Source organism: Dama dama, chromosome 4 (assembly GCF_033118175.1).
Source record: "Dama dama isolate Ldn47 chromosome 4, ASM3311817v1, whole genome shotgun sequence".
NCBI classification, from domain to species: domain Eukaryota; kingdom Metazoa; phylum Chordata; class Mammalia; order Artiodactyla; family Cervidae; genus Dama; species Dama dama.
The window spans coordinates 67875315-67899456 of NC_083684.1; the positions used below are offsets into that span (position 1 = coordinate 67875315).

Genomic DNA, 24142 nt, shown 5'->3' on the forward strand with positions numbered 1-24142 from the left:
AGGGGTATGACCCGAGGTCCTGATGTGTTTGTCTTCTGGGTCCAGCCTGTTCTCCTCCACCTTGACCCCTGCAGTTCTCCTGCTGACCATCCTGAGCCTGATCCTGGCCCAGTGGCCCAGCCAGGTGTTCTCTGGAGACCCCGTGCTCACAACAGTGGCTGTGCTGCTGCTGCTGCTGCTCATCACTGGGGTCACAGTCATCACCTGGAGGCAACTCCAGAGCCCCACTGCTCTTCACTTCAGGGTAGGTGACCTCATGTGTCCAAAGTGTCCACCGTGAGTGAAGGAGGTCTGCATGATTTAGGTCTAAGCTTCCCTTGCTGGAGCAGGGAAGAATTGGAGTTGCTGAAACCTGTGGATCCTTCCCTGACCCAACTCAGTGCTTTACATACACTATCTAAGTAGGCACTGAACACACAGCCTGAATTGCACTGAACTTGTCCCACCCACATGGGATAGGGTCTCCCTTTTAGATGCCTAGGGTGTGTCCAGGGATGAGTTGACTTTACCCACAGGTCCCTGCTCTGCCTGTCCTCCCAGTGGTGAGCATGTTTGTGAACATTTACCTGATGGTGCACATGACCACTTGGACCTGGGTCCTATTTGGCGTCTGGATGGGGATTGGTAAGTGACTTTCTGGAGTAAAGAGGCCTCTTGTGTGACTGAACCCAGTCTTCTTCCTACCGCCTCTCACCTAAACTGTGCCAGATGCCATAATGAGAGGCCCCTTGGGCATTTATAAGTGAAGAGAGTGCATGCTTTTACTTCTCATCGTCTCATTTCGCTACTAGGATTTGCCATATACTTTGGATATGGGATCCGACACAAGTTGGAGGAGAACAGTGAGCAAACACAGCAGCCTCCACCTCCCAAATGCTGAACAAAAACATCCCTGGTGCTGAGTCATCTTAACCACAGGAGAGAGATGCTGTGTGGAACCCCTCTATACCCTGTAGGATCTGCTGATTTGAGGGACACTGTGAGCCTCTATGGACTGTGAAGGCAGAATGCATTTACAGCCGAGTATTTAGTGCTAGTGGACAAAGTGACTTTAATGCTGCAAATGCTGAAGGAAACATTTAAAAGCATAATACACATCCAGAAAAGAGGGTTTTCATGAAAAATGTACAAAAATGTAACCAGAAACCAGAGGAAGAAATAAAATATTAACTTGCATATAAGTAGTGTCTTCTTGTGCCTGTTTCCAGGGAAAACACATAGATTGTCACATGGAAAGGAAACACAGGTAATCATATATTGTGACAAGAGCTGTACTTCAGGGGGTTTCCCTGGCAGTCCAGTGGTTAAGACTTGCCTTCTAATGCAGGGGATGCTAGCTCGATCTCTGGTTATGGGACTTGGATCCCATATGCCTCATGGCCAAAAAAACAAAACATAAAGCAGAAGAAAACACCAATACAGTATACTAACGCATATATATGGAATTTAGAGAGATGGTAACGATAACCCTATATGCAAGACAGAAAAAGAGACACAGATGTATAGAACAGACTTTTAGACTGTGTGCGAGAAGGCGAGGGTGGGATGATCTGAGAGATTAGCATTGAAACATATATATTATCAATTGTGAAACAGATCACCAGTCCAGGTTTGATGCATGAGACAAGCGCTCAGGGCTGGTGCACTGGATGACCCAGAGAGATGGGATGGGGAGGGAGGTGGGAGGGGTGTTCAGGATGGGGAACACATGTAAATCCATGGCTGATTCATATCAATGTATGGCAAAAACTAGTACAATATTTTTTTTTTAATTTTTTTTTTATTATTATTATTATTTTTTTCCAGTGGGTTTTGTCATACATTGATATGAATCAACCATGGATTTACATGTATTCCCAATCCCGATCCCCCCTCCCACCTCCCTCTCCACCCGATTCCTCTGGGTCTTCCCAGTGCACCAGGCCGGAGCACTTGTCTCGTGCATCCCACCTGGGCTGGTGATCTGTTTCACCATAGATAGTATACATGCTGTTCTTTTGAAATATCCCACCCTCACATTCTCCCACAAAGTTCAAAAGTCTGTTCTGTATTTCTGTGTCTCTTTTTCTGTTCTGCATATGGGGTTATCGTTATCACCTTTCTAAATTCCATATACATGTGTCAGTATGCTGTAATGTTCTTTATCTTTCTGGCTTACTTCACTCTGTATAATGGGCTCCAGCTTCATCCATCTCATTAGGACTGGTTCAAATGAATTCTTTTTAATGGCTGAGTAATATTCCATGGTGTATATGTACCACAGCTTCCTTATCCATTCATCTGCTGATGGGCATCTAGGTTGCTTCCATGTCCTGGCTATTATAAACAGTGCTGCGATGAACACTGGGGTGCACGTGTCTCTTTCAGATCTGGTTTCCTCAGTGTGTATGCCCAGAAGTGGGATTGCTGGGTCATATGGCAGTTCTATGTCCAGTTTTTTAAGAAATCTCCACACTGTTTTCCATAGCGGCTGTACTAGTTTGCATTCCCACCAACAGTGTAAGAGGGTTCCCTTTTCTCCACACCCTCTCCAGCATTTATTGCTTGTAGACTTTTGGATAGCAGCCATCCTGGCTGGCGTGTAATGGTACCTCATTGTGGTTTTGATTTGCATTTCTCTAATAATGAGTGATGTTGAGCATCTTTTCATGTGTTTGTTAGCCATCTGTATGTCTTCTTTGGAGAACTGTCTGTTTAGTTCTTTGGCCCATTTTTTGATTGGGTCATTTATTTTTCTGGAATTGAGCTGCAGGAGTTGCTTGTATATTTTTGAGATTAATCCTTTGTCTGTTGCTTTGTTTGCTATTATTTTCTCCCAATCTGAGGGCTGTCTTTTCACCTTACTTATAGTTTCCTTTGTAGTGCAAAAGCTTTTAAGTTTCATTAGGTCCCATTTGTTTAGTTTTGCTTTTATTTCCAATATTCTGGGAGGTGGGTCATAGAGGATCTTGCTTTGATTTATGTCGGAGAGTGTTTTGCCTATGTTCTCCTCTAGGAGTTTTATAGTTTCTGGTCTTACATTTAGATCTTTAATCCATTTTGAGTTTATTTTTGTGTATGGTGTTAGAAAGTGTTCTAGTTTCATTCTTTTACAAGTGGTTGACCAGTTTTCCCAGCACCACTTGTTAAAGAGGTTGTCTTTTTTCCATTGTATATCCTTGCCTCCTTTGTCAAAGATAAGGTGTCCATAGGTTCGTGGATTTATCTCTGGGCTTTCTATTCTGTTCCATTGATCTATATTTCTGTCTTTGTGCCAGTACCATACTGTCTTGATGACTGTGGCTTTGTAGTAGAGTCTGAAGTCAGGCAGGTTGATTCCTCCAGTTCCATTCTTCTTTCTCAAGATTACTTTGGCTATTCGAGGTTTTTTGTATTTCCATACAAATTGTGAAATTCTTTGGTCTAGTTCTGTGAAAAATACCGTTGGTAGCTTGATAGGGATTGCATTGAATCTATAGACTGCTTTGGGTAGAATAGCCATTTTGACAATATTAATTCTTCCAATCCATGAACACGGTATGTTTCTCCATCTGTTTGTGTCCTCTTTGATTTCTTTCATCAGTGTTTTATAGTTTTCTATGTATAGGTCCTTTGTTTCTTTAGGTAGATATACTCCTAAGTATTTTATTCTTTTTGTTGCAATGGTGAATGGTATTGTTTCCTTAATTTCTCTGTCTGTTTTTTCATTGTTAGTATATAGGAATGCAAGGGATTTCTGTGTGTTAATTTTATACCCTGCAACTTTACTATATTCATTGATTAGCTCTAGTAATTTTCTGGTAGAATCTTTAGGGTTTTCTATGTAGAGGATCATGTCATCTGCAAACAGTGAGAGTTTTACTTCTTCTTTTCCTATCTGGATTCCTTTTACTTCTTTTTCTGCTCTGATTGCTGTGGCCAGCACTTCCAACACTATGTTGAATAGTAGTGGTGAGAGTGGGCATCCTTGTCTTGTTCCTGATTTCAGGGGAAATGCCTTCAATTTTTCACCATTGAGGGTGATGCTTGCTGTGGGTTTGTCATATATAGCTTTTATTATGTTGAGGTATGTTCCTTCTATTCCTGCTTTTTGGAGAGTTTTAATCATAAATGAGTGTTGAATTTTGTCAAAGGCTTTCTCTGCATCTATTGAGATAATCATATGGTTTTTATCTTTCAATTTGTTAATGTGGTGTATTACATTGATTGATTTGCGGATATTAAAGAATCCTTGCATTCCTGGGATAAAGCCCACTTGGTCATGGTGTATGATTTTTTTAATATGTTGTTGGATTCTGTTTGCTAGAATTTTGTTAAGGATTTTTGCATCTATGTTCATCAGTGATATTGGCCTGTAGTTTTCTTTTTTTGTGGCATCTTTGTCTGGTTTTGGAATTAGGGTGATGGTGGCCTCATAGAATGAGTTTGGAAGCTTACCTTCTTCTGCAATTTTCTGGAAGAGTTTGAGTAAGATAGGTGTTAGCTCTTCTCTAAATTTTTGGTAGAATTCAGCTGTGAAGCCATCTGGTCCTGGGCTTTTGTTTGCTGGAAGATTTTTGATGACAGTTTCGATTCCCTTGCTTGTGATGGGTCTGTTAAGATCTTGTATTTCTTCCTGGTTCAGTTTTGGAAAGTTATACTTTTCTAAGAATTCGTCCATTTCATCCAAGTTGTCCATTTTATTGGCATAGAGCTGCTGGTAGTAGTCTCTTATGATCCTTTGTATTTCAGTGTTGTCTGTTGTGATCTCTCCATTTTCATTTCTAATTTTGTTAATTTGGTTTTTCTCTCTTTGTTTCTTAATGAGTCTTGCTAATGGTTTGTCAATTTTGTTTACTTTTTCAAAAAACCAGCTTTTAGCTTTGTTGATTTTTGCTATGGTCTCTTTAGTTTCTTTTGCATTTATTTCTGCCCTGATTTTTAAGATTTCTTTCCTTCTGCTAACTCTGGGGTTCTTCATTTCTTCCTTCTCTAATTGCTTTAGGTGTAGAGTTAGGTTATTTAATTGGTTTTTTTCCTGTTTCTTGATGTAAGCCTGTAATGCTATGAACCTTCCCCTTAGCACTGCTTTTACAGTGTCCCATAGGTTTTGGGTTGTTGTGTTTTCATTTTCATTCATTTCTATACATATTTTGATTTCTTTTTTGATTTCTTCTATGATTTGTTGGTTATTCAGAAGCGTGTTATTTAGCCTCCATATGTTTGAAGTTTTAACAATTTTTTCCCTGTAATTGAGATCTAATCTTACTGCACTGTGGTCAGAAAAGATGACTGGAATGATTTCAATTTTTTTGAATTTTCCAAGACCAGATTTATGGCCCAGGATGTGATCTATTCTGGAGAATGTTCCGTGTGCACTTGAGAAAAAGGTGAAGTTGATTGTTTTGGGGTGAAATGTCCTATAGATATCAATTAGGTCTATCTGGTCCATTGTGTCATTTAAGGTTTGTGTTTCCTTGTTAATTTTCTGTTTAGTTGATCTATCCATAGTTGTGAGTGGGGTATTAAAGTCTCCCACTATTATTGTGTTACTATTAATTTCCTCTTTCATACTTGTTAGCGTTTGCCGTACATATTGCGGTGCTCCTATGTTGGGTGCATATATATTTATAATTGTTATATCTTCTTTTTTGATTGATCCTTTGATCATTATGTAGTGTCCTTCTTTGTCTCTTTTCACTTCCTTTATTTGAAAGTCTATTTTATCTGATATGAGTATTGCGACTCCTGCTTTCTTTTGGTCTCCGTTTGCATGAAATATTTTTTTCCAGCCCTTCACTTTTAGTCTGTATGTGTCTCTTGTTTTGAGGTGGGTCTCTTGTAGACAGCATATATAGGGGTCTTGTTTTTGTATCCATTCAGCCAATCTTTGTCTTTTGGTTGGGGCATTCAACCCATTTACATTTAGGGTAATTATTGATAGGTGTGGTCCCGTTGCCATTTACTTTGTTGTTTTGGGTTCACATTTATAAAACTTTTCTGCATTTCCTGTCTAGAGAAGATCCTTTAGCATTTGTTGAAGAGCTGGTTTGGTGGTGCTGAATTCTCTCAGCTTTTGCTTATCTGTAAAGCTTTTGAATTCTCCTTCATATCTGAATGAGATCCTTGCTGGATACAGTAATCTAGGTTGTAGGTTATTCTCTTTCATTACTTTCAGTACGTCCTGCCATTCCCTTCTGGCCTGGAGGGTTTCTATTGATAGATCAGCTGTTATCCTTATGGGAATCCCTTTGTGTGTTATTTGTTGTTTTTCCCTTGCTGCTTTTAATATTTGTTCTTTGTGTTTGATCTTTGTTAATTTGATTAATATGTGTCTTGGGGTGTTTCGCCTTGGGTTTATCCTGTTTGGGACTCTCTGGGTTTCTTGGATTTGGGTGGCTATTTCCTTCCCCATTTTAGGGAAGTTTTCAGCTATTATCTCCTCGAGTATTTTCTCATGGCCCTTCTTTTTGTCTTCTTCTTCTGGAACTCCTATGATTCGAATGTTGGGGCGTTTCACAGTGTCCCAGAGGTCCCTGAGGTTGTCCTCATTTCTTTTGATCCTTTTTTCTTTTTTCCTCTCTGCTTCATTTATTTCCACCATTTTATCTTCTACCTCACTTATCCTATCTTCTGCCTCCGTTATTCTACTCTTGGTTCCCTCCAAAGTGTTTTTGATCTCATTCATTGCATTATTCATTTGTAATTGACTCTTTTTTATTTCTTCTAGGTCTTTATTAAACAGTTCTTGAATCTTTTCAATCTTTGTTTCCAGGCTATTTATCTGTAACTCCATTTTGTTTTCAAGATTTTGGATCATTTTTATTATCATTATTCTAAATTCTTTTTCAGGTAGATTCCCTATCTCCTCCTCTTTTGTTTGACTTGGTGGGCATTTTTCATGTTCCTTTACCTGTTGGGTATTTCTTTGCCTTTTCATCTTGTTTAGATTGCTGTATCTGGAGTGGGCTTTCTGTATTCTGGAGGTCTGTGGTTCCTTTTTGTTGTGGAGGATTAACCCAGTGGGTGGGGTTAGACGATTGGCTTGTCAAGGTTTCCTGGTTAGGGAAGCTTGCATCAGTGTTCTGGTGCGTGGAACTTGATTTCTACTCTTTGGAGAGCAATGGAGTGCCCAGTAGTGAGTTTTGAGATGGGTCTATGTGTTAGGTGTGACCTTGGGCAGCCTGTATGTTGATGTTCAGGGCTATGTTCCTGCGTTGCTGGAGAATTTGCGTGGTATGTCTTGCTCTGAAACTTATTGGCTCTTGTGTGGTGGTTGGTTTCAGTGTAGGTATGGAGGCTTTTGGACAGTCACTTATTACTTAAAGTTCCTTGTAGTCAGGAGTTTTCTGGTGTTCTCAGGTTTTGGGCTTAAGTCTCCTGCCTCTGGATTTCAGTTTTATTCTTCCTGTAGTCTCAGGACTTCTCCAACTATGCAGCCCTCCTTTCGAAGACAATGGGCTGCTTTTCTGGGCGCCTGATGACCTCAGCAAGCGATCAGAAGTTGTTTTGCGAAGTTTGCTCTGCGTTCAGTTATTCTTTTGATGAATTTGTAGGAGAGAAAGTGGTCTCCCCGTCCTACTCCTCCGCCATCTTCTAGTACAATATTGTAAAGTAATTAGATTCCAACTAATATAAATAAGTGGGGGAAAAAAAAGAAAAACAAACAAAAAGCAGAAGCAATAAAGACTTTAAAAATATTTTTTAAATCTTAAAAAAAAAAAAAAAAAGAGTTGCACTTTAGGGAATTTCCTGGAGGGCCAGGATTTAGGATGCAGCACTTTCACAGCCATGGATGGCCAGGGTTCATTCCCTGGTTGGGGAACTAAGATCCTACAACTGTGCAGTGTGCCAAAAAATAAGAAAAAACAAACAAACATAAATGCAAATTTTTAAAAAGACTTGCATTTTAAATATGAGAAAGCAGATGGGTTGGAAGCAGAAGGATAAGAAGAGATACATTGTGCAAATAGTAACAAGAAAAACACAGAGCCATATTAATATCAGATGAAGGAGAATTTAAGAAAAAGTGAATAATAGTACATAAAATGGATTATTTTATGGAGGAAGAGAAGTGGTCATTTTCATCTTTCCCCCCAGCTTTACTGAGACATATATAACACTGTGTAATAAGCACTTTACTTTTCTGTCACAGACTCTTAGAATTACATAGTAGAGTTGATGGGGAAAGGTTCTTTAATTGGAAAAATAAAAACCCTTCATTGCCAGAGGTGAGGAAAGAGGGTGGGAAGTAATGGTTGGTTGATGAATGGTTATGGCTGGGTGGAACTAAAAGGAAGTGAAACTAGAGAAGTAAGAATAAAAAGGTGTTACAGAAGAAAATAATGCTTGAAACTGAGATTATCGACAAGGAAGACATTGGTAATCATGAAGTAGAGGACTGTTTGTGGGAATGAGCAACTGAAGTAGAGAGAAGGGTGGATGGAGGTCAAGAAATGAGCAGCGAAGTTGCTAAATGAATTTAAAAATAGAAGAATTGAACAGGAAAATTCTGCATGTTCACCGTCCTGCAAGGTCTACTGAAATACAGGCTTAGGAAACAATGGAGACTGAAACTGTCGGGTGAAACTCTGATGGAAGAGGCTGATATCACCTGGTCGCTGTTCTTCCCTTACCACTGGGGGACAACCAGGTATCCCATGTCACCTCGTGTGCTGTAACAGGCAACACAGAACACCGCCCGGAACACAGCCCTGATGAAAAGTTGAGTCCGAAAGTCATCAAGCCTCTAGATCAACTGCAGCTTATCGTGAACATAAGGGATAGATTCACATTTCCACTGAAAACACAATCAGCCAAAACCAGAATGTTGACAATTCCCCAGGTTAGAAGAATGGTCCAGAATTTATACCAATTAAGTGGTATGACCCACAGCCATAAAAAGGAATGCATTTGACTCAGTTCTAAAGAGGTGGATGAACTTAGAGCCTTCAATACAGAGTGAAGTTAGTCGGAAAGAAAAGAACAAATATCCTACATTAACGCATATGTATGGAATCTAGAGAGATGGTGGCACTGATGAACCTATCTGTAGGGCAGCAATAGAGCTGCAGACATAGAGAACAGACTTGTGGGCACAGTGGGGAAGGAGAGGGTGGGATGCATTGAGACAGGAGCATTGAGTCATTTCCATTACCACGTGTAACACAGATCGCCAATGGGAAGGTGCTCTATAACACAGGCAGCTCAGACCCAGTGCTCTGTGACAACCTAGAGGGATGGGTGGGGTGGGAGGTGAGGGAGGTGACGTATGTGTACCTATGGCTGATTCATGGCGATGTATGGCAGAAACCAATAAGCCATGGAAAAGCAATTATCCTCCAATTAAAAGTTTTTGTTTAAAAAGTGTGTGAAATGGATTCCAGATAAACTGTCTCCAATGCCCCCTGTTCTTACAGTGGGGAGTGCTCTTTCCTTCTAAGTCTCTGATGCTTATTTTAGCTCCTGGCACATAGTAATCTCCATGGCAACATTCAATGCCTGACCTCTGTCCACTACTTCCTTTACTGGCCACACATTTTATTCAGTAGCAACATCATATTGTGGAAACTTTGCTGCTCTTGGAACAGAAACACTTCCCCCCTTTATCCTCTTAGGTTTTTTGATTGGAGCGTGCAAAAAAGACACAGAAAAGGCAAATTACCAGGAGGAAGGATTATATACAGGAGACAACAAAAGTATAACTTGCTAAATGATTAAAGTTACAGGCTTCTGTACCTATCTTCATAGAGGGGTGTAGGGGATAAAAAGCTTTTATGGGAAGAACAAATGGATTTATTTGGGAAAGACAAATAAGAAAGCAGAGATGAGACGCTTGGTAATAATGTTTGTCTCTGCAGGTGTGAGTGGTCTTTCCAGCTTCTTCAGGCTAGAAAACTCTGAGAAAGCAAAATTTTTTTAATTTTTAAATGTATTTGTTTTTAACTGGAGGATAATTGCCTTACAACTTTGTGTTGGTTTCTGCCATACATCCACATGAATCAGCCCTGGGTAGAACTGTGTCCCCTCCCTCTTGAGGCTCCCTCCCACCTCCCACTCCATCCCACCCCTCTAGGTGTCTCAGAGCATCATGTTTGAGCTCCCTGCGTCATACGGCAAATTTCCACTGGCCATCTGCTTTACACATGGTCATGGGTATGTCTCCATGCTACTCTCTCAATGCGTCCCACCCTCTCCTTCCCCCACTGTGTCCACAATTATTGTCATAGTTTTACTCATTGTTGGACTCTTGGGAGCTGTTGGGAGCAGCCTCTCCCCAGAGAGGGACTTTCTGACAGCGGTACTTACCAGAACTTTCTGCTTTGAGTCTGATAAGGGAGGCTTCGAGAAGGCTTCTTTCTGCATCCGTCGCATCTCCAATGTCTTCTTTTAAAGTGCTGAGCCTGTGCTCTAGAGACCCTGTGCCACAGCAGAAGCCTGTGACCTTAGAGTCGGAGCTCCCCAACAAGAGAAGCCTGAACACCACGGCTAGAGAGCAGCGCCCCCCACCCCCCGCCCCCATCCTGCAAATGGAGAAAGCCCCCGCAGCACGAAGACCCCGCCCCGCCAAAAAGAAATATAGAAGTGGCTCAGACGGTGAAGACTCCGCCTGCAGTGCAGGAGACCCTGGTGCAAACACAGGGTTTGGAGAGATCCCCTGGAGAAGGAGATGGCTACCCACTCCAGTACTCTTGCCTGCAGAATCCCATGGACAGAGGCGCCTGACAGGCCACAGTCCATGGACTCACAAAGAGTCAGACTCGACTGAATGACTAATACTAGACTTTTTTTTTTTTTTTAACCAACTTTGGTTAAGTGCATCCTCAGTCAACCAACTAAAACTTTCCGAAATAGGTTAAGCCTCTTTCATCTTGTGTGGCTGTTTTGTTTTGTTTTGTTTTTCCTTTTAACTTCAGCCAGTTCAGTTCAGTTCAGTCTCTCAGTCATGTCCGACTTCTTGCGACCCCATGAATCGCAGCACGCCAGGCCTCCCTGTCCATCACAAACTCCCGGAGTTTACTCAAATTCATGCCCATCAAGTCGGTGATGCCATCCAGGAATCTCATCCTCTGTCACCCCCTTCTCCTCCTGCCCCCAGTCCCTCCCAGCATCAGGGTCTTTTCCAATGAGTCAACTCTTCGCATGAGGTGGCCAAAGTACTGGAGTTTCAGCTTCAGCATCAGTCCTTCCAATGAACACCCAGGACTGATCTCCTTTAGGATGGACTGGTTGGATCTCCTTGCAGTCCAAGGGACTTACAATATTATAAATCAACTATACTTCAATGCTAAAAAAAGAAGCAAATATGAGAGCCCATCAAGTACTGCATTTATGTCTCCTTTTGCTGGTTTGTGCCCAGTGTTTTAACATGTGGGTCACTTGACATGAGTCAGAATCTAGTCAACACTTCACTGGCATCCTCCAAAGCTGCAACATTGCCCCCCACTCTCGGGGTTTCCTTCCAGGAGGAGCAGGGCTCCTGATCTCTTGCATCGCTTTCCTTCTCCATCTCTGTGCTCAGCTCTCCCAGCAAACAGAGCTCCCTGAATAAGCAGACCAAGTCACATTCCCTTTACCCTCTTCCACTCTTTTGTGCAAGGCTGGGTGCAGGCGCGATGCTGGTTCCATGTTTGTGTTGCTTGAATTAACATCAGAGGCTTTAAGTGCCCCTTCTCCTGGTTGGGGTCCAGCTGGGCTTGTGTGTCCCCCTGCACTGGGGTGTCTCAGGTCATGTGCAGACAGTGGGGAGTCCAGCAAGAGGACTGGGAGGGAGTAGGGTTGTAAGTAGGTTCCCAAGTCTTACACCTCATACATCTCATGGTTCCTTATGATCAAGTGAGTTCAAGTGTCCATGGAAAGAATCAATAGACAATCTAACAGGAATAAAAGAGTTTTATTTGAGCCAAGCTGAGCACTATAGCCCAGGAGGCAGCCTCTTAAATAACTCTGAAGAACTGCTCTGGTTTTCTTTTTTTGGCCCTGTTGCATGGCATGCGGGAGGAGGGGAGTGTGCAGGGTCCTTAGTTCAAACCAGGGATCGAACCCATGCCCACTGCAGTGAACACACAGAGTACTGCCAGGGAATTCTCAGAACTGTCCCACTGAAGCATGGCTTCCAGCACAGTCTTATGCCTCATCCAAACAGAGAACATGCATCACACACCACAGGGTGTATTCCTTCAAGTTTCAGAAAGACCGACTTGGTACGTAGACAGTGAGACAGCAGGACGCTGGTGTCTCAGCTCCAGCCCCGCATGGCTTAATCTCAGCCTCCCTGACTGACCCGGTGCTCCAGGCTCTGCTCCAAGGATCCAGTTAAGTCTCGGGTCACCCTCTTCTGTAGGAGACTCAGAGCTGAGTTCACATCCTCCCAAAGAGACCTCTGCAACCCCAGAGTGGAGGGGGTCAGCCCGGCTCCAGCCTGAGGATGCAGAGACCCGTTTTACAGATGAAAGCAGGAGCTGGGAGCTCTTGTGTTTTGTGTGAGAATCAGTGGTGGAGGGGGAGGGGGGGGGCGCGGGAGAGGAGGTTGGATCAGTGCCTGGAGGTTCTTGGGTGTGTGCTAAGTCACTTCAATCATGTCTGACTCTTTGTGACCCTATGGACTGTAGCCCGCCAGACTCTTCTGTCCGTGGAGATTCTCCAGGCAAGAATACTGGAGTGGGTTGCCATTTTCTCCTCCAGGGGATCTTCCCAACCCAGGGATTGAACCAGCGACTCTTATGTCTCCTGCATTGGCAGGCAGGCTCTTTATCATTCACTTTTTTTTGGACTGGTGCTCAAGCAATAGTGAAGATTGTCCTTATACAGGGCTTATATATGGGCCTGTATATATATATATGGGCCACCCACTTCAGTCTCTTGTACACCATCTGCCTTTTGAATCTATGGGTTCCTCATCTGCTGATATGAGGGAACTGTAAAGGACTTGCGTGTCAGCAGATGTTTGTGTCTGGAGGGGATGATGACAGCTTGTTGTTGTTCAGTCACTCAGTCATGTCCGGCTCTTCACGACCCCATGGACTGTAGCACATGAGGCTTCCCTGTCCTTCACCATCTCCCGAGTTTGCTCAAGTTAATGCTATGTTGATTTATATTAAATCACCTTAGAGTTTTTACACCCAGCAACTCTTTGAAGCTGGTCTCTATTATTTATCATTGGCAACAACAACAACAACAACAACAAGGTAGTAAAATATACATGATATAATATTTACCATCATAACCTTTTTTTGAAAAATTCAACCCCAACACCCACATGATTCACAGGATCTTTAACAGGGATCAAATGCAGGTCCATGGTGATGAAAGTTCTCACTCTGAGCCACTGGACTGCCAGGGAATCCCCATCTAAATCAGTTTTAAGTGTACAGTTCAGTAATGTTAAGTATATTTACTTTGCTGTCCAGCCAATATGAAGAGCTCTTTTGTATCTTGTAAAATGGGAACCGTGTCCCATTTAACAATACCTCCCCATTTTCCCCCTAACCCCAGCCCCTGGCAAACCACCATTCTACTTTCTGTCTCTATGGCTTTGACACCTCTCGATACTTCATAGAAGTGGAATCATACAATATTTGTATAGTGGCGAGTGTCTTAAGGGTGGCTGAGATGGTAAAGAATCTGCCTGCAATGCAGGAGATCTGGGTTAGGATGATCCCCTGGAGGAGGGGATGGCAACCCACTCCAGTATTCTTGCCTGGAAAATCCACATGGACAGAAGAGTCAGAGGGGTTGCAAAGACATGACTGAGCAACTAGCACACACAGACAAGGGAGTGACAGGAAGCTTTTCCCAAGCTTTCTGGGTCTTAATTACCTCTAGCTCATAAAGAATCCATGAGCCAAAGTGGCACATTTGGGAAGACATTCTCGTCCCCCTCATTTCTCTTCAAGCAAATCTTCGAGTAACCTTGAAACATTAAAAATCTTCTTTATGTTTGAAGAAACCAAAGCTCACACAGAGAGAACTTGCCCAATGAGTCCTTTTACCACCTGCTCCCATCCCTCCATTGCTCCGTGGAATTGAGCTTCCAGGGTCAAGGGCAGATGGACATCCTTGATGACTTTGTGCCTTGCTTTCTCAGCAGATCGTAGCCTCCTCAACTATGTCTACGATGCTGGGTCACTATCTATGCCAGTTTGGTCAGAAGCTGGTCTGCAGGAAACCACAATTCAGGGAGAAACCTGAGAGTCCCGAGACCCATCCTCCGAACACCCTGGACCTGGTGGTGATGGGTTTGGACAACATGTTGGGAGCTGGCATATACATCCTGACTGGAGGAGTGGCCAAATACGTAGCTGGAGCAGCAATCATCCTTTTCTTACTGGTGGCCGGCCTGACTACTGTGTTTTCTGGGCTCTGCTATGTCGAGTTGGCAGCTGGAGTAGAGAGACCCGGTACTGTGTATTTCATCAGCTATGTCACAATGGGACAACTGTATGCTTTCATTACTGGCTGGAACCTCTTACTGTATTTAATTATTGGTGAGATGATGGAGAGGGGGGAGAAGTGGGTCTTAAGATGGAAAAAGTAGGAGAGATGACTGGGGGCTTCACTCACTGATCAGAACTTTGTTATCCACTTTCAGGGCAGAGTTGGGAGAGGGGTAATGGTGGCAGGAAAACTGCACAACCTCATTGCACACAGGTCTATCCTGCTTTCCTTAAATGATGGACTGAGAGACCAGAGGAAAGGAACTGTAGGGAGTGGGTGAGAGGGAGGCAAGTCCCTAGGCTCATCCCCTGACCACAGTGAAGTCTTTGCTCAGCTGTTGCTTTCATGGATTTTCCCTTGACCTCAACTTAAAAGTCAATTCTGATCTAGTCCCTCCTAGTTCCATTTAGCTGTGTTTCTTTGTTTTCCATCACTTCTATCTCCTAGCATGTTAAATAGTTGGCCATTTTGTGAATCACCTGGGTCTCCCCTGTCCACCCCATGAGAAGAATCTCTTTGAGATCAGGTGTTCTTTTGCTCACCTCCTGCCCCAAATATCTCACATGGCACATAATAAGGGTTCAGTTTCTGTCTGCTTATAAGTGAGGGGAGCACTACTTTCCCCTCATCATCTCATTTCCCTTCTAGGATTTGCCATATACTTTGGATATGGGATCCGACACAGCCTGGACGAGAACAATGGGACATAGCCACCAGCCTCCACTTCCCAGACTTAACAGAATCATCCCTAGTGATGAATTGTCATAACCACAGGAGAGAGATGCTGTGTGGAATCCCTCCATGCACTGGAGGATCTGCTGGTTCAAGGGACACTGTGAGTCTCTATGGAGCATGAAGGTGGATGCATCATTGCCAGTGGACAAAGTGACTTGAATGTTTTAAATGCTGAAGTTTACATTTAAAAGCATAATACACATCCAGAAAAGTGCATTTTCATGTGGAATGTACAAAAACGTAACCAGAAACCAGAGGAAGAAATGAAATATTCATTTGAACACAAGCATTGCCTCCTTGTGCCTGTTTGCATTGGAAGTACATAAATTGTCACTTGGGAAGGAAACACAGGTTACCATATATTGCGACAAGAAAGTGAAAGTCACTCAGTCATTTCCAACTCTTTGTGACCCCATGGGCTATATAGTCCCCGGAATTCTCCAGGCCAGAATACTGGAGTGGGTAGCCTTTCCCTTCTCCAGGGGATCTTCCCAACCCAGGGATCAAACCCAGGTCTCCTGCATTGCAGGTGGGTTCTTCACCAGCTGAGCCACCAGGGAAGGCCAAGAATACTGGAGTGCGTAGCCTACCCCTTCTCCAGGGGATCTTCCTGAGCCAGGAATCGAACCGGGGTCTCCTGCATTACAGGCAGATTCTTTACTAACTGAGCTATGGGGGAAGCCCATATTGTGACAAAGAGTTGCACTTCAGGGGGCTTTCCTGGCAATCCAGTGGTTAATACCTTGCCTTCCTATGCAGGGGGTGCCTGTTCTATCCCTGGTTAGGTAACTAAGATCCCACATGCCTCAAAACATAAAACAGAAGCATAAAGACTTTAAAAATGGTCCACATAAAAAAATATACATATATATTTTAAAAAAAGGAAAAAGAGTTGCACTTAAGGTAGTCCCTGGATGTCTAGGAGTTAAGACTCAGCGTTTTCATTGCCTTGGCCAGGGTTCTATCCCTGCTTGGGGAACTAAGATTCTAAAAACTGTGCAATGTGGCCAAAAAATAAGAAAAAAAAGATTAAAAATGAATTTAGAAGAAAGAATTTCATTTTCTTAAATTGAAAATCTAATCGGCTTTATTCAACAACTCATGAATTTAAACATGTGCTCATACTCCCTTTTTTTTCTGACAGAGCTTATAAAGTGTTCATATTATTTTTTCTTTATATATTTGATAGAATTTAGTCAGAGAAGTCATCTCAGCCTGGGTTTTGCTTTGTGGGAGTATGTTCCTGTTATAAGGCAACTCAGATATTTTTTTAGAAAAAAGAGTTGCAGTTTAAACGTGAGAAAAGAGATAGGCTGGAAGTAGAAGGAAAGGAACAGATACTCTGTGCAAAGAGTAACCCAAGAAAGCTAGCATAGCAATATTAATATCAGACAAAGTAGATTTTAAGAAAAAGAGCATAATAACAGATAAAGTGGGCTATTTTACAGTGAGAAAGATAATCAGTCATTTTCATCTTTTCCTCCAGCTTCAATGAGATATAGAATCACACTGTGTAATAAACACTTTACTTTTCTGTCACAGAGTCTTAGAATTACACAGTACAGTTGATGAGGAAAAGTTCTTAATTGAAAAAGAAAAAGAAAAAAAAAAACCTCCTGTATTGCCACGGGTGGGTGAAGGGGATGGGAAGTAGTGGTTGGTTGATAAATGGTTACAGTTGAGTGGAACTAAAAGATGGCAAGTGAAACTGGAAAGTGAAAATAAAAAGGTGTTGCTGCAGAACAGAATGCTTGAAATTGAGATTATAGACATCGAAGATGTTGGTAATAATGAAGTGGAAGACTGTTTGTGGGAATGAGCAACTGAAGTAGAGTGAAGGAGAGCTGGAGGTCAAGATATTGAGTAGCAAAGTTATTAAATGAATTTTAAAATAGATGGAGGAGGATGCACAGAATTAGGCAAAGTCACCATCTTGCAAGTTATAATAAATCAGATTTAGGACACAATTAATGTGACTGATTCTGTTAGGTGAAACTCTGATGGAAGAAGCTGACATCCCCTGATCACTGTTCTTCCCTTACCGCTGGGGGACAACCAGGTATCCCGTGTTACCCCATGTGCTGTAACAGGCAACACAGAACACCACCCGGAACACAGCCCTGATGAAAAGCTGAGTCAGAAAGTCATCAAGCCTCTGGATCAACTACAGCTCATCATGAACAAAAGGGACAGATTCACATTTCCACTGAAAACACAATCAACCAAAACCAGCCTGTTGACAATTCCCCAGGGCAGAAGAATGGTCCCCTTTTTATACCAATTAAATGACATGACCCACGGATAAAAAGGAATGCATTTGACTCAGTTCTAATGAGGTGGATGAACTTAGAGCCTTTAATACAGAGTGAAGTAAGTCAGAAAGAGAGTAGATATCATATATTAACACATATGTATGGAATCTAGAAAGATGGTTCTGATGAACACACCTGTAGGGCAGCAATAGAGCTGCAGACATAGAGAACAGACTTGTGGACACAGTGCGGGAAGGAGAGGGTGGGACGAATTGGGAGAGGAGCATTGAGACACAGCCATCACCACGTGTGAAAGAGATCGCCAGTGGGAAGCTGCTCTATAACACAGGGAGCTCAGACCCAGTGCTCTGTGACAACCTAGAGGGGTACATGGGGTGGGAGGTGAGGGAGGAGGCCCAAGAGGAAGGGGGACATACATGTACCTATGGCTGATCCATGGCGATGTATGGCGGAAACCAACATAACATTGTAAAGCAATTATCCTCCAATTAAAAATAAATAAATTTAAATATAATTAAATAAATAAATGATATGACCCAAAGTGAAGAGCTAATACAGGCATATCTCAGAGATGTTGCTAGTTTGGTTTTAGAAGGCCACAGTAAAGAGAACATGGTAATAAAGAGAGTCACACAAGTTTTAGTTTTCCAGGGCGTGTAAAAGTTGTGTTTACACTACAGTGTAGTCTATTTAGTGTCCAAAAGGACAATGTACACTCCTTAACTTAAAAGCACTTGGGTTTACATGTGTTCCACAGCCCAATCCCCCCTCCATGGCTGATTCATGTCAATGCATGGCAAAAACCACTACAATACTGTAAAGTAATTAGCCTCCGACTAATAAAAATAATCATGTCAATGTATGACAAAAACTACTACAATATTGTAAAGGAATTAGCCTCCAACTAATAAAAATAAATGGAAAAAATGAAAAAAATATATATACAAAATTTAAAAAAAAATAAATAAAAACACTTGGGACTTCACTGTCGGTCCAATGGCTATGCCTCTGCACTCATAATGCAGGGGGCCCAGGTTCGATCCCTGGTCAGGGAACTAGATTCCACATGCCACAACTAAGACCTGGCACAGTCAAATAAATAAACAAAAATAAAATTTTAAAAAAGTATTTTATTACCAAAAAACAAATGCTGGGATATCCCTTGTGGTTCAGTGACTAAGACACCTTGCTCCCACTGCAGGTGGCCTGGGTCTGATCCCTGGTGAGGGAACTAGATCCCACATGTCACAACTAAGATCAAAGATCCTGAATGCCACAAGTAAGACCCAGGACAGCCCAAAAAACAAGCTAACAACCATCTGATAACCTAGGGTTGCCGCAAACCTTCAATTTGTGAAAAATGCAGTATCTTCAAAGGGCAGAAAAGTGAGGTATGCCTGCCCATGTGTATGTGTTGTTTATTCACTATGTCACATCTGACTGTGACTCCATGGGCTGTAGTCCTTCAGGCTCCTCTGTCCTCCACCATCTCCCAGAGTTTGCTCAAATTCATGTCCACTGAACATATACATGTGTATGTATGTATACATATTAAAACTTGTATATGTATAATTAACTGGAGAAGGAAATGTCAACCCACTCCTGTAATCTTGCCTGGGAAATCCCATGGGCCAGGGAGCCTGGTGGGGGGTCACAGTCCATGGGGTTGCAGAGAGTCAGACTTGACTGAGCCACTGAGCATGCACGCACGCATAAAAACAAACACAGTAGAGTGAGGAACACGAAACATGTTAGAATGGTTGCCTCTGGTGGGAAAGACAGTGAGAGAAAGAAACTGGAATTCTCTTAGGCCACCTCTAGTGCAGCGTCACGACTAAGAGGGAACTTGCGGGTGGGGAGTACACATTGAGAAGAGGGCTGGAAAATGGGGAGGTGAAGCCCACCCACTGTTCTGAAGCTCCTGTGTGGATGAGAAGTGACAAAATCTCAGCACATCAACTATACTTCACCGCTCCCAGCCCCCCCCAAAAAAACACAAAAAACGCCAAAACGTCAGCACTGTAGACACACAAATGTAGGATGTCTTTGTGAGACAGGTGCGCAGGGCTATCGGTGTCTACCTGCAAGAGTGTCGTGCTCAGGTCTGACCCATGCTACAGAGTAGACTGCATCACCAACTCAATGGACACGAATTTGAGCAACCTCTTGGAGATGGGGGGCACTCTGGGAGATAGTGGAGACAGAGGAATCTGGTGGGTTACAGACCCTGGGGTCGCAGAGTTGGACACGACCTAGCAACTGAACAACAGCAGCAAGTACAACATCCTACACGTCAAAGTACATGATCTGTTGATCAGGCCTTTCTGTATTCGTAGATGCCAAACATCAGGGAGAGGGGTTAGTAGGAAGGAATCAGGAGCCTGAGAACTCTTTGGAAGATTTTATGGCGTTGCCATTATCTTTGGGGGGGGGGGGGCATGCCCCACAGCTTGTGGGATCTTAGTTCCCCACCCAGGATTGAGCCTTGGCCCTTAGCAGTAGACACTGGGAGTCCTAACCTCTGGACCGTCAGGGAAGTCCCTTCCAGTGTCTTAAGAAAACTGGGCGGGGTGGAGAACAAAAGAGAAAAGAAAGAGAGAAGTTGGGAGACTGGAGATATATTAGTGGCCATCAGATATAAAATAATAGGGAGGTGAACATAGTATAGGAACTAGAAAAACAAGCCAACACTGACTAATTTTTTAAAAATATTTGTCCATTTATTTGATTGTGCTGGGTCTTGGTTGTGACACATGGGATCTAGTTCCCTGACCAGGGATTGAACCCAGGCCCCCTGCATTGGGAGCACATTGTTTTAGCCACTTGATCACCAGTGAAGTCTCATGACTAAATCTTATTAGCTGAACAATACTGAAGAAAAAAAAAAAAAAAAAAAAACAGAAACAAAATCAAAACAAAGAAGCAGGAAAAAAGAAGATAACTCTCTTTACTAGTCTTATTATATAGTTATTTTTTATCAAGGCATAAATTATGAAAAATAAAATGCACATATTTTATTTAAAATTTGTTTCTCCAGTTTCATTGAGATGTAATTGACATATAACATTGTGTAAGTTTAAGATGTACAGCATGTTGATTGGATATAATTATATATGATATTTCATGGTACTCATCACCAGACAAATCATCTATACCTGACTACATGCTAATGGGAGCTACCCAAGGTGGTACTGGCGATAAAGAACCTGCCTGCCAATGCAGGAGATATAAGAGACTTGGGTTCGACCCCTGGATCAGGAAGGTCTCCTGGAGGAGGAAATGGCAACCCACTCCAGTATTCTTGCCTGGAGAATCCCATGGACACTGGAGCTTGGTGGGCTACAGTCCATGGGGTCCCAAAGAGTCAGACATGACTGAGCAGGCACACACATGCTAATGAGCTGCACCAGAATTGGGAGTTCTTTCATATAATGCTGTAAATGAGTAAAACAAAAATGAACCCGACTTTTCTAGGGTTGGTGATTCATACCATAGGGGTTTGAAAAGATTTGATTATGGCCGTGCTGCAGAAGAAGCATATCTGTTTTAAGATGTGGTCTAGAACACAAGCTAAAAGGAAAAGGGAATCAATGAATCTTCAAATGGAACACAATTTTACTAACAAGGTGTTAGCTTAAGTGAAAAATTTCGTGGAATAAGTATGACACCTATAGAGGCGTTTAAAAAAAATTACATGTTTTATTTGGCTGTGCCAGGTCCTAGCTGTGGCATGCAGGACCTGTACTTGTGACATGTGGCATCTCGTTCCCCAGCCAGAGACTGAACCCAGGCCCTCCACATTGGGAACATGGGGTCTTAGCCACTGGACTACCAGGGAAATCCCTAAAGGGAATATTTTACCTCCCTTGGTTCCCAGGATGAGCAGTTCTTGGAATGGAATTCCAGAATCCAATAATGTTGTTAGCTGAAGGGCAATTTTGCTTTTTTTTTTTTACCTTTGGCTCAGAAAAAAATGCAATGTATTAGACATGCATGGTTTGTACCCAACAATTAGGCTGGATTTAACAATCTTTATGGAGATAGACATAGAGGTAGGTGATTACTCGGCTTCAGTGTATCGTTTGTAGTCCAGGTGAGATCATCCATAATAGAATCTGAGATGTTTCAGGGGCTTCGATAGTGGTTCATTGATAAAGAATCTGCCTGCAATGCAAGAGGCCTGGGTCTGACCCTTGGTTGGGAAGATCCCTGGGAGAAGGGAATGGCTACCCACTCCAGTATTCTTGCCTGGAGATTCCCATGGACAGAGGAGCCTGGTGGGTTACAGTCCATGGGGTCGCATGCTGCAGGATGTGGCCAGAAAAAGAAAAAAAGAAGAAGAATTAAGTAGTTTAAGAATGCTTGACTCTCTGCCCCTAGCTTCCTCTTGGTAAATTTGCAAGTGGACCACAAGGGCAAGAGAACCTCCAGTTGCGGGTCAGTCACTTGAGCAAGACAATATTCCAGGGAAGACAGAGGGAAGTCAGCTGGCTTGCAGCAATGGAAGAATGACAGAGAATCTGACCTCCCACCTTAATAATTAACTGAGACTGTTTCCCTTTAAAGATTGTTTTGGCTGAGGAGATGGCTATAAGTCCACCTTCTCCCCAGATCGCTAGCTTTTCTGAATAAAGCATCTTTCTTCCGTACGGAAGCCTGTCCCTTGATTTATCATCTGTTGAGTGGTAAGTGGCCAAACCTACCATCAGTTACAGATCTAACTGCTGGGCTAGGATAGCCAATTGGTCAGTGCTGGTCACCATGCCTCTGAGTTAATATACCCCAGGTGAGTCCTCTATCTTCATGCATGAAGATTAAACTTGGTAATTTATAGTTAGGATGGCTTACTGTGGAGCCTGGGCTAATGCAGATGTTAAAGCATTGATAGCCTTTTCTGTTTATTAATTCAGTTGGGTCTGGTTGGGTAGAGTTTAGTAATGCAAAGAGAGCATGGGCAACGCAGGGACATCTAGGCACCTAATCCTCCTGATGTCTGGTTAGACGTAGAAATCCCCCGAGTGATCAGGAGCTGAGAAAGCCAGGGTTCCCTTAATTCTTTCAGAATCAATCAACATTCTTCCTTAGATATGAAGCGGCCTAAATATTTCACAACTTGTGAGCAGAACTGCAGTTTGTCTGTGGAGGTATTACGTCACTTAGAGGTTAATTCCTGTAACAGAGGGATAGTATCTAAACTCTCCACAACAGCTTAAAGTGAAAGTGATAAAACTCAGGGCGCCTGCATTGTAGGCCGACTGTTCACCTTCTGAGCCACCAGGGAATCCCCCACTTTGTGTGGTTGCCTTAAAAAAAAATTTACAATATTGCAAGTCAACTATACTTCAATTTAAAAAAAAAAGTTAAGTAAGACTCAGCTATTACATTTAAGTTCTGTTTTGATGGACTGTGTCCTGGGTCTTATCTTATGGGTCACTTGATGGATTTCAGAATCTAGTCAACCCTTCACCAGGACCCCCACCCTCTTCACTGCTCCACCTCCTTTTGCCAGGTTTTCCTTCCTGAAGACTAGAGCTCCTTATCTCATATCTCCTGTTTTCCTTCTCTGCCTGTGCGCTCAGCTCTCCCAGCAAACAGAGCTCCTGGAAGAAGGGGACCAAGTCACATCCCCTTCCAGGCCTTTGTGCAAGGCTGGATGCAGGCACCAGGCTTGTTAAATGCTTTTGTTGCTTGAATTCACCTCAGAGATCTTAAGCTCCCCTTCTCCTGGTTGGGGCTCAGCTGGCCTTGGGGTCCCCCCACACTGGAGTGTCTCAGGGAGGTGCAGACTGTGGGGAGCTTAGTGTGTAAGAGGGCTGGGAGGGAGCAGGGTCTGAGTGGGGCCCCCAGTTTTACATCCCTTCTTAGGGCCCTTGAGATCCATGAATTCAAGTGTCCAAAGAAATAATCAATAAACCATGTATAATGGGAGTACGAAAGGGTTTTGTTTGAACCAAACTGAGGACTGTACTCTGGGAGACAGATGCTCAGATAGTTCTGAGGAACTGCTTCACTGAAGCAAGAGTTTTCAGCTCAGTCTTATACATTATCCAAACAAAGAACATACATCAAACATGCCAGGGTGTATTCCTTCAAGGCTCCAAAAAAGACAGACTTAGTACATAGTGAGACAACGGGACCCTGGTGTCAGAGAAGGGCACTGTCTCTTCCAGGGAGTGTTAACACAGATGCTATGAGAACAGCGTTGTTCATCCTTATCTTCAGAACAGATTTCTTTTACCTCAATGGTTAAAGCAGATGTGCTGTGAGGGTTGGGCAGGCTGTCTTAGTTCACACACAGTTCAGGCGGAATCGTGTATAAGACACGTATTGACTTCTCCATTCCTCAATATGTGAACATCTTCTCCATTACAAGCAGCTAAAAATCTTAGAACCATATGATCCAGCAATTCTATCTCTGAGGATATACCCAGAAGAGTTGAAGCCACACTCAGGAAGAGACATGTGTCCACTCATGTCCACTCACAGCACCATTATTCACAGTAACTAAGACATGAAAGCAACCAAGAGCCCATTGACCAAAGGATGGTGAAGCCAGTGTGGTAGGTACCAATAACAGAGTATATTCAGCATTTAAAGAGAAGGGAGTATAACATGCTACAACATGGATGGACCTAGTGGATATCACAGTCCGTAAAATAAACCTGATAGTAAAGGACAAATTTTGGATGATTCCACTGAAATGAAGAACCTGGAGTAGTCAGATTCATCGAGACAGAAAA

The 24142-nt window shown here is 42.8% G+C and overlaps 1 protein-coding gene across 4 annotated transcripts in view; it reads left to right on the forward strand.

The window, feature by feature from the left end:
• LOC133054846 (cationic amino acid transporter 3-like) overlaps nt 1-1104 on the forward strand; it is a 37470-nt gene extending 36366 nt beyond the window's left edge. For all 4 annotated transcript variants that reach the window (XM_061140180.1, XM_061140177.1, XM_061140178.1 and 1 more), the window contains 3 exons: nt 75-244; nt 516-624; nt 792-1104. The gene's annotated coding sequence lies outside the window, so the exon portion shown is untranslated. The remainder of the gene's footprint in view (nt 1-74; nt 245-515; nt 625-791) is intronic.
• Nucleotides 1105-24142: the final 23038 nt, after the last annotated feature.